This window comes from Eptesicus fuscus, chromosome 9, assembly GCF_027574615.1.
Source record: "Eptesicus fuscus isolate TK198812 chromosome 9, DD_ASM_mEF_20220401, whole genome shotgun sequence".
NCBI classification, from domain to species: domain Eukaryota; kingdom Metazoa; phylum Chordata; class Mammalia; order Chiroptera; family Vespertilionidae; genus Eptesicus; species Eptesicus fuscus.
The window spans coordinates 42638988-42651311 of NC_072481.1; the positions used below are offsets into that span (position 1 = coordinate 42638988).

The following is a 12324-nucleotide window of genomic DNA, read 5'->3' on the forward strand; positions in this document are numbered from 1 at the left end:
TGTGTTCTTTTATTTCTCTTTTTACAATTTCTTCTTTTTCTTTTTTTCCCACTGATAATCTGTATTTATCTTATTTCCTAGTAACCAAAAAATAAAACAGAACAGAGTTTAGAAAGGACACTTAGAGATATATTAAAAAAGATGATTTAGTCACCATGTCTCTGGTTTTTTTAAGATGGTAAATCTTAAAAGGTGATGCTGAAATCGCTCTGAATCACAGGTTAGGGCCCTGGCTCTGAATGCTGCAGGGGTTTAAACTTTGCTCCATGAAGCCCAGCAGGGAGAGGGTGCAGGTGATATGTGAAAATGAGGACATGATTGGCAGGGGAAGCTGCTCACTCCCCAGCTTCTCTATAAGCTTTGGCTTGTCCATGGGCTTCCACCTTTACCAAGAAACTGGAAAAACCTTGGAGTCCAAAGATTTGTCATTTTGGTTAAAATAAAATGAACAGATAAGCCATATCCTACTTACAGAAATCTCTACCTCTCCATCCTGCTCTGATACACTTTGGAAAGGGTTCTAACTTAGAAAAACTCCAAGCCACCACCCCCAGTGGAGATGAAGGCAAGTAGATACTCTTAAAAAACAAATAATGCACATTTTTATAAATGGTGCAGAGTTGAATAAGTGGGATTCTTAGTCAACATTATGAGCTAATTCAGGACTGGATAGTAGCTCACAGTGCCTTGCACATAGTAGGTGATCAATAAATGTTTGATGGACCGAAAGAAACAGGCTCCATCCTCCTGAGGATGATTAATTATTAATAATCCCTAAAGAATGAATCTGATCGATAATGATTTTTGAAAAGAGAATTTTTGTAAAGTTCTAATCACTCACTCAGACTTTTTGACGAAGAGAAGTTGTTGAAATACTACTTAACTTAGGGACTAGCTCCAAAATATGGTTTTTTAAAATTAAAATAAATTCAAGTGACAAATAAGAAGCTTTTTTTAAAAAGCACATACTGCAGATAGTTCATTGTATTAATCCTATACGAACTATTACTAGGCATTGGATGGAAGACAATTTAATTTTAGGATTATTACTAAGCACATTACTCATTCATATTGAGTTACTGAAATGGAAAATACTATCTCTCCTCACAATATAACCACAGGAAAGAATGTAGATTGTATCCTAAAATGAAAAAAAAAAAAATGACAGCTAAAAGGAACTCGAGGTGAAGGTGAGAGCACACCAGCTCCACTGGCACCAAACCCGGGTGGAAGTGGGTGTCCACTGTGGATGATTTCTCACAGCTTCTCTAACTTCAAAGCTGCATAAAGTGAATTCATGTGTTTTAATAATCTAGTTTTTTTTTCTTGTTATGTAGGATGTTTGCCATTTTCTTATTTGTATCAACTCACATTTTTGAAATCTTATAATTCAGTATAGGTTTTGGTTATAAAGTTCATTGACTAATCTTTTTAGCATGTTCAACTGCTCCCTAGTATAAAGATACACAGAACTTGATGGCTTCCAAGTGTGGTTCAAACATCCAAAGCTCTTGAGATTAGCACCATGTGAAGAAATTTTAAAATATTGTACTGCAATTAATTTTAAATAACTTAGCACTGCATATGTGAGGAAGAAAGCCATGATAGAATCCAAATGGAAACTCCTAAAAATGAAATGATTCAGTACATTTAACCCATTTCATCTACCTTAAAGACATGGGAACAAAACATACATGACTATTTCTACTTACATAACGCTTGGGTGAATTTCTAAAGAATCAGGTATCTTATGAGCTTTATTATGATAACTAGAGGCCCGGTGCATGAATTTGTGCACAGGTGGGGTCCCTCGGGGTGGCCTGTGGGGATCGGGCCCCAGCTCATGCCCCCAGGCTTGCAGCCCCAGCTGGCACCCCCAACCCCCGCAGCCCTGCCTGGCACCCCGCCATGGCCTGGCGCCACCCCCTTACCTGCTCCACCATCCCGCCTGCAGGGCTATCGATTGGGGCTGGCCCTTCCCCGGTCCCCGGCCCAGCTCCCTCTGTGCCTAGGAGCAGGGCAGTGGCCCTGCCCTCTGCTGCTGCCACTGGTCGCCCTCTGTGGGGTGATTGGCTGGGCAGTGGGGGCCCCACTTGTACCCACCTTGGCCTGGCGCTGCCCGCTCACCTGCTCCACCATCACGCTGCAGTCCCGCTCTCGTTGGGGCCCATCAGGGTGGCAGCGGTTCCACTATTGCCCGCTGCCAGCACTGTGTCGCCGACGCCCACCATGTTCCACGCCACCCCCTGGTGGTCAGCGCACGTCATAGCGAGGGGTCGAACTCCCGGTCGAACAATTTGCATATTAGGCATTTATTATATAGGATATGGGGAGTCTGAGGACCATTTGATTGGCCAAATGAATGTTAACTTTCTATATTCATGCATATTTGTTACAGGTTTAGAAACCAAGTCATTAGGGCAAAGTTATTATCAATGTGGAAATTGGTACTATTTTAAAGTATATACAGTATATATATATATGTATATATACTCATATATGTATACTAGCGTTCCCGTTGCAGGAAAAATCCTGCAATAGGATTTCCTGCTGCACTCTACCCCGCCTCCGCTCCTCCCTTGTCGCCCGCCCCGCCTTCTCCGCCAGCCTGCCTGCTTTTCCCTTCTCCCCCGGTCCCGCCTCCGCTCCGCCCTTGTCACCCGCCCCGCCTTCTCCACCAGCCCGCCTGCTTTTCCCTTCGCCCCCGGCCCTGACTTCGCTCCTCCCTTCTCCTCCCGCCCCCCCCCCCCTCCCCCGGCTTGCTTGCTTCTTCGAAGCTTTACTCCCTTTTGCAGCTCTTGGCTTCTTTCGACGCTGTCTTGATATGCAAATTAGCCGCCATCTTTGTTGGGATAATTTGCATACTTGTCCTGATTGGGTGGTGGGTGTGGCTTGGCTGGTGGGCATGGCTTAGGTGTAGCAAAGGTGCGGTCAATTTGCATATTTGTCTATTATTAGATTAGATGTATATACACATATATATGGAGATATATCTGAAGTAATTTTTTAAAGTATTATTCTAAATTTTAGGATCTGGACTAAATTCTTTAAGGCTACCTTATTCAGTGTCTCCTAAACAAAAAGTTTTCTGGTGTTCTGGATGACATGATGCATCAGGATATAAAGAGAAAACATTATTTATGGGCATCTGTGGCCAGGGTTGGCCAAGTCACTGAAGATAAATGTTTGCAACTTTTAGTGGGCTATTTGCAGTCACTTATAAAAAAGAGACAGTCTTTGATATATAGTGGTTATTGCATTCATATTTTTTCTAATTGCATTTATGATCAGCAGCACGTAAGAAAATACCACCTAGTCCCTTTTGATGAAATGGGAGTTCCTGTTTTCAGTGCAGCCATAAAATGAACAACTGGATTGCTAATACTAAGTTTCAAATGAGAATTCTAGAGCTGGACAGAGCTTTTACAGTATACCTCAGCCCCTTCCTTCTGGTCCTGGATTGAGGCCCATAAAGCCATAGGGTCAGAAAATCCATCCAAGAACATCTGTTGACATCTCCCAATAGGCCCTGTTTTATTTCATGGCCTTGAAAGAGCTATTTTTCACTTGTGATTTCAATTCTATTTCAACAGACATCTATTTGTACCTATATGTTCCAGATACTGTGCTATCTGGCAATAAAAATAATGAGGTAGGAAATAAAAGTAAGTAGTCAATGTGATTCTTTAACCAGTTTATATACTTTAGAAAACCTGCTTCTAGGTATTGTACAGTTAGAGAATTATTGTTCCTGTAATTTAAAAGGCATTTTAAATTATGCCATTCAGTTCTCATAATCTGGAAGTCGGCATTTGGAGGATGAGCAAATTGAAGTTCAAAGAAGTTAAGGGGCTTGCCCAATTCCACAGAGCTAAAATGGCCAAAAGGGACTCACACCAAGGTTTCCTAATACCAGGTCTTCTGCCTTTTTCATTGTACCACAGCTACCTTTGTTAGAACTGTTATTTCTGTTAAAGGGAGGACACCAGGCCTGATAAGGAATAACATTTCTCACTAGCTGTGAAATTGTTTCTGAGAGAAAAAAATCTGATTTTCAAAAACTATTTTGATATTTTGTACACCATTCCAAGTAATACTAATTATATGGTAATAGCTTTATATTTCACTTGAAAGAACTCTGCCTAAATCCTCTCTATCTTGCTAGAAAAGTTAATGCCACCCATTCCCAGCAACAGTTAGCATCCAGGCTACTGTGAATTCTGTTACAGACTACAGTTAGTGGTACTGGTTGTTGTTAATAGTAAAAGAATAAAAGCTATTGCAGATATGCACAGTACCATGTTGCTGTATATTAATTTAATCAGGAGATAGGACTTAATCAAGATGGGATGCCACAGAATCTTGATTTTATTATCATTATCCTGATTGACGGAGGACATAGACCTTGCCTTTATTCATTTTGTATCTCCAGGTATACCGAGTGAATAGCACATACTGGATGCATTAATGAATTGCAATGAATTGATGAATGGAATAGGCCCAAAGACAAAATTAAAAGAAAGAAGTGCTGTTTCAAGAGAATATTCTAGTATCATTTCCCCCCTTTGATTAGGAGTAGTGGTGTGAATGTTGCTAACACTGCAGAATCCCAGACTTGTCTAAAATCTCTAGTTCTATCTCTCACAGTGGTGGAACTCATGAGTACACTGATAGTCCTGTTTTCTCCAATACTTTAGGAAAAAAAAGAAAGAAACCCCAAACTTCCTGATTTATCCAACCACAGAATCTCCAACCTTCTCATTTAGGAGTCTGCATTTTTTTAAGCAAATTGTTACTATGCCATTCTCATTTCTAATCTTCCATAGAATTATTTTCATTTTCTGGGTATGGCTATTACAGGGTCCAGTTGGTCTTGGAGAGTTTGGTCATTTAGTCAGTGGATTTAAATATCTTCTGCCATGTTTTTTCCCTGTTCCCCATTCGTACCCCCACAGTCAATTTTTAATTTCCTTCCCTCCCTTTTCCCTTTCCAAGCAGGAATATGTCACAGTGAACCCTACCACCTTGTCATCCAAAATTCCATCCGAATCTTAGCTCTGGGGGTCTTCTTCTCTGGGCCTTAACCTTACTTTTAGACAGTTGTCATTATCTTTGTCTAAAGGTCATAGCTAAATTGAATAAAAGGAAAGCTGTGTTTTCCTGTCGATGCACAAAGGCAGTATTGACTTCCCTAATCCAGTTTACTGAGGGGTGAGAGAATTAAATTAGATATCTAAGCACAGAAATTGAGAGCCTTTGAAAACAAAGATAAGGAGACAAGTCTGTATTTTCCCTTTTCCTGGGAGCTCTGGGCTCAAGATTTTGCAGGTGTGTCATCTGATCCATGGCTTGCATCGATCAAAACTGTGCCAATGCATATTTAATTAGCAAGGGGACCCTGGGTGCATTATAGCCATCATCCCTATATTGAATGGACTGTCAGACTTTCTGCACACTTCTCCACCCCCACCTTCCCCTCAACTGGAGTCCCCTCCCTTGCCTCCTTGTTTGGGAAGCTTCATTTTGTTTGAGCAGCTAAAAAGTTTCTTTGTTTTTAGCTGCTGATGCATACAGCGCCACTGAGGAGAATACAAACAAGTAGAGTCCTAAAGTGTTTATTTTGTCTAGGAAGACAAGCTAAACCAATTCGATTCCTTTGGTCAGATTTTCAAACCCTGTAGAAAACCAACAACAGAAAGAAAAGAAATATATTGTTCAACTCTTCCCGTACAGACTTAAAAAGAGTTAGTTATATTAAGATTAAAAAAAGAGAGAGAGAGAGGATTACAGGATAACTAATAATAGAATTAAAAAATACATATCTTATATTTTGATAGAAAATATTTTCTTTTAAAAACTCCCTGTTTTTGATCATCAGATAGGGCATGTTAGACATTTTTTTATTTAGTCCAATTTGCATGACAAAAATTCACCATTCTGTCCTGAGTCTATCATACTATTAGGGAATCAAGTTATTTAAGACAGAAGGTGGGCAAAAAGTTAGAGCTGGATATGTTTTTTTTTAAAGTCTCAAAGGTTTCATGAAAGCTTCTATTGGTAAGAATTCTTAAAGTGACAGGAGGTTTGGAGTTTTGCCTCAGACAGGTTATTTCATGGGATTGTGGTCACCATTCATTTTCACACAGGTTACAAAGCCTGAATACCCAGACAGAGTGTGGTCTGATAAACAGATGTAATGCACCAAGACTGCTTAGAATAAAGGCAACAGACTGTGAGCACATGTTTAGAACTCATTTAAACTCATCAGCATAGTGTAGCTCATAGTTCTCTGTCTCTATTCTACTTTTGAGGTAACTTCTTGCTGATAAAGTAACAGGGAAAATTTCTTTTTCTGCTACAATTTGATGCAGAGACTCATGGGAAATTCATTTGCATACGTCTTGTTACAAAGACTGACTACTTCCTGGCTTAGACAAAGTGTTGCCTGATAAACAGACTTAACACACAAATGTCTGTCTGGAATAAACAATGGCAAGCTGAGATTTACATTTCCATTATCAGAGATAATCTCTTTCCCAGTATATGGGAATTAAGAACCCTTTCTTTAAAACCAGGTCTGTAACGCTGATGGTCTATACCAGAATCACATCATGTGTGGGTTGGTACTGATTTTTTTAAAGAAACAAACAAACAAAAAAACTTGTGTAGATGGGAATATTTATGTTGCAGTGGTAAATGTACATTTTTTTGGCACCTTACTGTTTCAAAACCAGTTTTTCTTGCATTATATTGGATCCTGCAAGAATCTTGTTAAGTTAGGCAAAATAGTCATTAATGTCCCCACTTAACAGATGAAGAAACTGAGATCCAGAGCAGTTAAATTATAAAACTGAAGTTTCTTTTTTGGGATGCCATCTTTTTACCATTTCAGACTCCTTTTAATACTGACATATGAATGCAAAATGTTAATATTTAGAGTGCTACCTTAAATACTTAAATGGCATGGTTACCCTCAACAGAGGGTATTTTATTATTTTAGTACATTTCTTTACAGATATTCAGATACATGAAAATAATGCATGTAGACTAAAACTTAATTATGCATTATTTTCATTTGACATTTGTTTTTATAACATGGAAGTAGACAGGGAAAATTTCTGCTTTCTGTTTTATAGATGACTATATGAGTACTCTTCAAGTACATATTATGTTTAAGAACTTAAAGAACTTAACTGTTATAATTAATTTTATTTCTGGGGGGAAAAAGTTGACCATAAAGGAGAAATTACCACAATTCTGATGTATGCAATAATGTTTTAGTAACAGCTTTTTAAAAATATATGTATATTATTATTGATTTCAGAGAGGAAGGAAGAGGGATAGAGATAGAAACATCATTGATGAGAAAGAATCATTGGTTGTCTGCCTCCTGAACACCCACACGGGATTGAGCCTACAACCCAGACCCGGGAATTGAACAGTGACCCCCTGGTTCCTAAGTCAAACCTCAACCACTGAGCTATGCCAGCCGGGCTATAGTAATAACTTTTTAAGCAGGTCTTTTTTATACATGAGTGGGAAGGTGACCAGGTTGATTCAATAGCTTGAATTCTGAATTGATCAACAGGTCACTATCACAAGTCAAAACAGCCTCTATTATGGGAAAAACAAAACTCAAATGACTACCTAAGCACTAGTTTATTTTAGTCATAGAAAATGTGAGGAATTATAAATGTAGTCAGAATATCTCATACTTGTATATCTTTAGTAATCACCTAGTCTTCCCATTGAATTCATTTATAACTACAGAGAAAAAGCTGATTATTATTTGAAATCAGCCTCATGGGAAGACTGAAGGTTTAAAGATTGAGTCATTTTGTCATTACTTTGAGAGTGACTGAATTTGTATTTTTAAAGCTTAGAAATGATTTCCCCTCACTGTCTTAACACAACAATAGTTACGCCATTTTTTCTCTCAATGTGTTTAAACTGTGTATCATACCGCAACCTCCTTGCGCACATAGTAGAAAAATAACACATTTATGAGTAGGTGATAAGACAGTTGAATCATTCTTCAACCTAAACTATCTCATCATCATACACAGCCCTGACTAAACAGATGGGCCTTGAATGTCAGCAATAATGCCAAAAAAATCTCATTCCTGCAAATTTAATATTTCACAAATTCTTCTTCAGAAAGGATTTTTAAAAAGTTTTAAGAAGGAAAGCTGTAGCTACCTACATTATATAATGCTCTTCAGTATGCCCTGAAAATGTGATACACAGGAGTGGCTTAGGGGTGGATCTCCCTCCCGAGCAGCTGGCCGCCCCCGGGGTGGTCTGGTGGAGCCCTTCCAAGTCTCTGCTGCATGAACACAGGCTTCCTGCTCCCTCTGAATCCTGATTAGAGGAGAGCAGGCCCAGTGTGTGCAGATGAGCCTGGTCCTTTTGGAACTAGAGCTTTTCCTTCCCCAAACACCCCGTCTCCTTTTGGTAATGAAGGACTTGCTCTCTATACTTTGATTGCTACAGTTTTCATGCACACACACACACACACATGTCCCTGCAAACACTCCATTCTAGCTAACTGGAAAAGTTGTATCTTAAATAGAATAAAGATAAGACTTCCAATTTAAAGAACAGTGGAGTGTTTCCACTTAAAAGCTAAGAAAACTTTCATGGTATGACTCACCTTACAGTTTACCTGTTTTAAAACATAGGTTATTGTATGTTTTTTCATTACGTGGGCCACAGTTGTAGACATTAATTGACATAAAATTTCAATTTGGTTATTTTATCTATTCTCTGGAAATGCTAATAATAATTGAATAATTTGCATGGTCCAGATTTAAGGATGGTATTACATATTTCTGTTACTTCTTTGTTATGACCATGATGGATAATGTTGTATTTAGCTGATGCCATTGTATTTATCAGTGTTTACACATAAGTTACACATTATGTATACATATGTGCACCTGTACACTGACATTCTACATTCTCAAAGATTTTTAAAAAAATATTTCCTCACACCCCAGTCTTTAAGGTTATGGTGATACTGGAAAACATAGACAATATTCCTAAATAATTTAAAGAAGTACTATAATACTTCTTTGATAACTGTAGCTATGAGACTAATAAGCAAAATGTGACCTTCATAGCCATTTGATTATCTAGATTTCCTTACTGTAATAAACAGGCTATGATACTGGATGATCAAAATAGAGTAATTCTAAACCTTACACTACCAATCAGAAATATTATTATTTTCCATCATAACATTGTGGATGTGGAAAAATGAGTATCAGTATTCTCTAACCTGACTCTTCTGCAGAAGGATCATCTCCCCAAATCCAAGAATCAAAAGCTTACCTAAATGCTGAACATCTTTAAAGGCTACAATTTTAGAGTAACTGTTTGTTATATTCAGAGTATAATCACCCTTCTTATTTTCTTTTACCTCAGGAATGCTCTTAAATCTTAATTTATTTGCAGGAAAGTATTCATTCCTGTCTTTGCCTTTTCTTTCTCACACTATAAACAACTCCAGCTCTTTTCCGTGGCATTTTCACGTTATTTCTTCCACTTGACTAACTCATTTTTGTTTCTTGGTACCTCCTGGTTTCTTTATGCTGCCTTTTAATTTGGGAGATTTAAAACTGGACACAAAATTCTAACGAAGGATTTTCAAATTTCATCTTTAGCCAAATCATTATACTTCTGGGAGGTTGAAACTTAGGCTAAATCATTTTTTTAGTGGAACCAGAATTTGTACTTTGATGGTCTATAGACTTGTGCTGATAGCATGTTGACTGAACAGGAATTACCCTGGTTTGTTTTAGGGTAGGAAGGCTTCTTCACCACAGCGTGCCTGTTCTTCCTTTATCAGCTATTCACACAACAGTCAGTAGCATTCTGAGGTGCTCTTTGGGAGTCAGAATATGGCAGGTTTCTCTTTGCATATTTTGAATGCACGAAATATTCCTCTGTCGTCCATCATTTAAGCCTATACATAGTTCCAGAGACCTCCTAATGTATCACACACCATCCTGAGCTCCTGCTGTTCTGAGGAGCCTCTTACGGTGTGTCAACCAGGGGATCATAGGAGGTGATCATCTAAACACTGTGCAAGGTCCCCCACACCCCACCCGAACCAGAGGGATGTGCCTCTCTCACCCCTGCCAGACCCCACGAAAGGGGGGACATCTAGTAGAAATAAAGGCATTTTCCCCCTCCTTTATCATTTTAGAAGTCCCAGTCCTCTTTTAGGTTGTGAACTTAGTTTATTTTTCAGTCACTGGCCATGGTTCAGTGCTAGAAAGCTGAACAACAAGTGAAAATTCATCTCCTTAGTTCAGCAGTCATTGAATCCTTGGCTGGGCCAGGTACCCTTAGAAGGTACTAAGGATAACACAAGCGTTTTCTTACAGAGCTCAAATCCTCATAGGAGATCATTTAAAATCACCTTAGTACCTAAATACAACTTAACATATGTCACACCATAAGAGATACATACACATTTAAGGACTGGAGAGGAGGAAGTTTAATTCTAGGTCAAGATTTAGCAACGTTCCCTCTTTGCTTCATTCCTAAAGAACATAAAACACATGGAAATAGAGCCAAATTTTTTGTTTGATCCGTTTTAGCATCTTGACATGTTTTTGTCATTCTTCACTTTCCCAAAAGGGGTATTTTCTGAGATTTCATGCTGAGGGGAGTAGAATTGGAGTTGGGGGAACTGCATATGTGCTTAAGGAGCAAATGCAGTGCGAGGTTTCTATTCTTGCATCGCACAAGCTTATGGAAGCAGAGGCTAATATGTAGGCATTAGGATTTATTTTATTCCTTTCCCCAGTGATTATGTTGATAGTGAAATATCTTTGTCTGAGTACTTCAGCAATATAGCTGTAGGCGCCATAAAATGCATAGATAGATGGCCACCAGTTCAATTAAGAGGTCCCAACACAGCCTCCTATATGCAAACCCAGTCTATTTTAGGTTTAAATTTCTGCTCATAAATTTTTTAAAAACCAAAAGAAATATTGCTTTTCAAGGTTACGTTGAAGTCTAAGGTTTCTTTAACAAAAAGCAAATCCCTAGATGGGAAAAAAATTGATAACCCTAATGTACTTCCTCACAATAACATTTCCAACTCCATCATTTAAACATACTTTAAATAATATTCTCCTCATTGTTATATACAAATCATCTAGTTTTCAACCAGGTGACAAGAGAAAGTCATTGCCAGATGTAACATCTAAGATATGGAATCCAATTCTATGCGGCCAGGATTGTTTTTGGGTGGGCCTCTAATTTTTTCAGGTGGAAGGAATCAACTAATCACAGGATAATTGTCCAAAAAGTAAGACATAACATTACCTTGGCTGCTGATAGGCCGCTACCAAGTGTAAAAAAGAGAAGAGTAAATTAATTGTTAACCTTCATGATAGTGTTTTAATGCAAATGCTCAAGAAAGAGATCTTTCATTTGTATCAATTATGTATGGGTCGGAATTAATTTGTAATTCTGGTCATCTGGTTGGCTCCATAACAGCATTGGTGACCTTTTGCAACAGCAGAGAAAGTGTCCATGTGTGCTCAGCATAGAATAGCGCCAGAATAGCACCGGGATTCAGTAATTTTGTTCCTCGGTTCAGAGAGAAATGGCTTTAAACGGTCCATGGTACGAAATAATTATTGAAGTTTTAAAATCATTTACATTTTCTTATAGATCTTTGACTTTGCCTCTCCCTTCTCCAGGATGGCGTATTTTACTATGCACTGCTCTATGGATAACAGCATTTCCAGCTTTTGAATAAAACTGGAGAAATTAAATTCCGTTCCAGTTTGGCAAAGTGCCTTCTCCAGTGTTTGCATCTGAGCTTTCACAGGAGCACTGCCGCCCCTTTCAGACCAACTCTCAGCAGTCTCCTGCCGCTCAGTCCTTGGCTATTTGTTTGCTTCTTTTTCCGTCGCTTGGAATTTTAAACTTTCTTTGAACTTACCTTTTGTTGCTGTTCATGTTTTCTGTAATCATGTTGTATTTCTCTAAAGAAACAGTGGCAAATCAAATGTAAAGGTAAAATAAAAAAAGAAAAGTCCACGAGATTATTTTTTAAAAATTGGGTCTCTCATTACCCTTTTTGCCTTAATATTAATGGATAAATATCAGGAAATTAATTGCTATTGTATGTTGAAATTAAGTGAGATAGACAATGTTTTTTTCATTTGTTCACGAAGAACTGATTAATTGTGAAGATATTACACCTAGAAGGACACTGTCTGAGCTATCATATAGAAAGTTAGGTTTGCTAGCATTACTCCAAAGGAAATGTTCTATTTGGAAAGATTTTATGTTTCTATT

General features: G+C 38.3%; 1 protein-coding gene across 7 annotated transcripts in view; it reads left to right on the top strand.

Annotated features, from left to right (window-relative positions):
- The window catches only part of NFIA (nuclear factor I A), a 365771-nt gene that overhangs the window by 176331 nt on the left and 177116 nt on the right, over positions 1-12324 (top strand). The window lies entirely within an intron of this gene.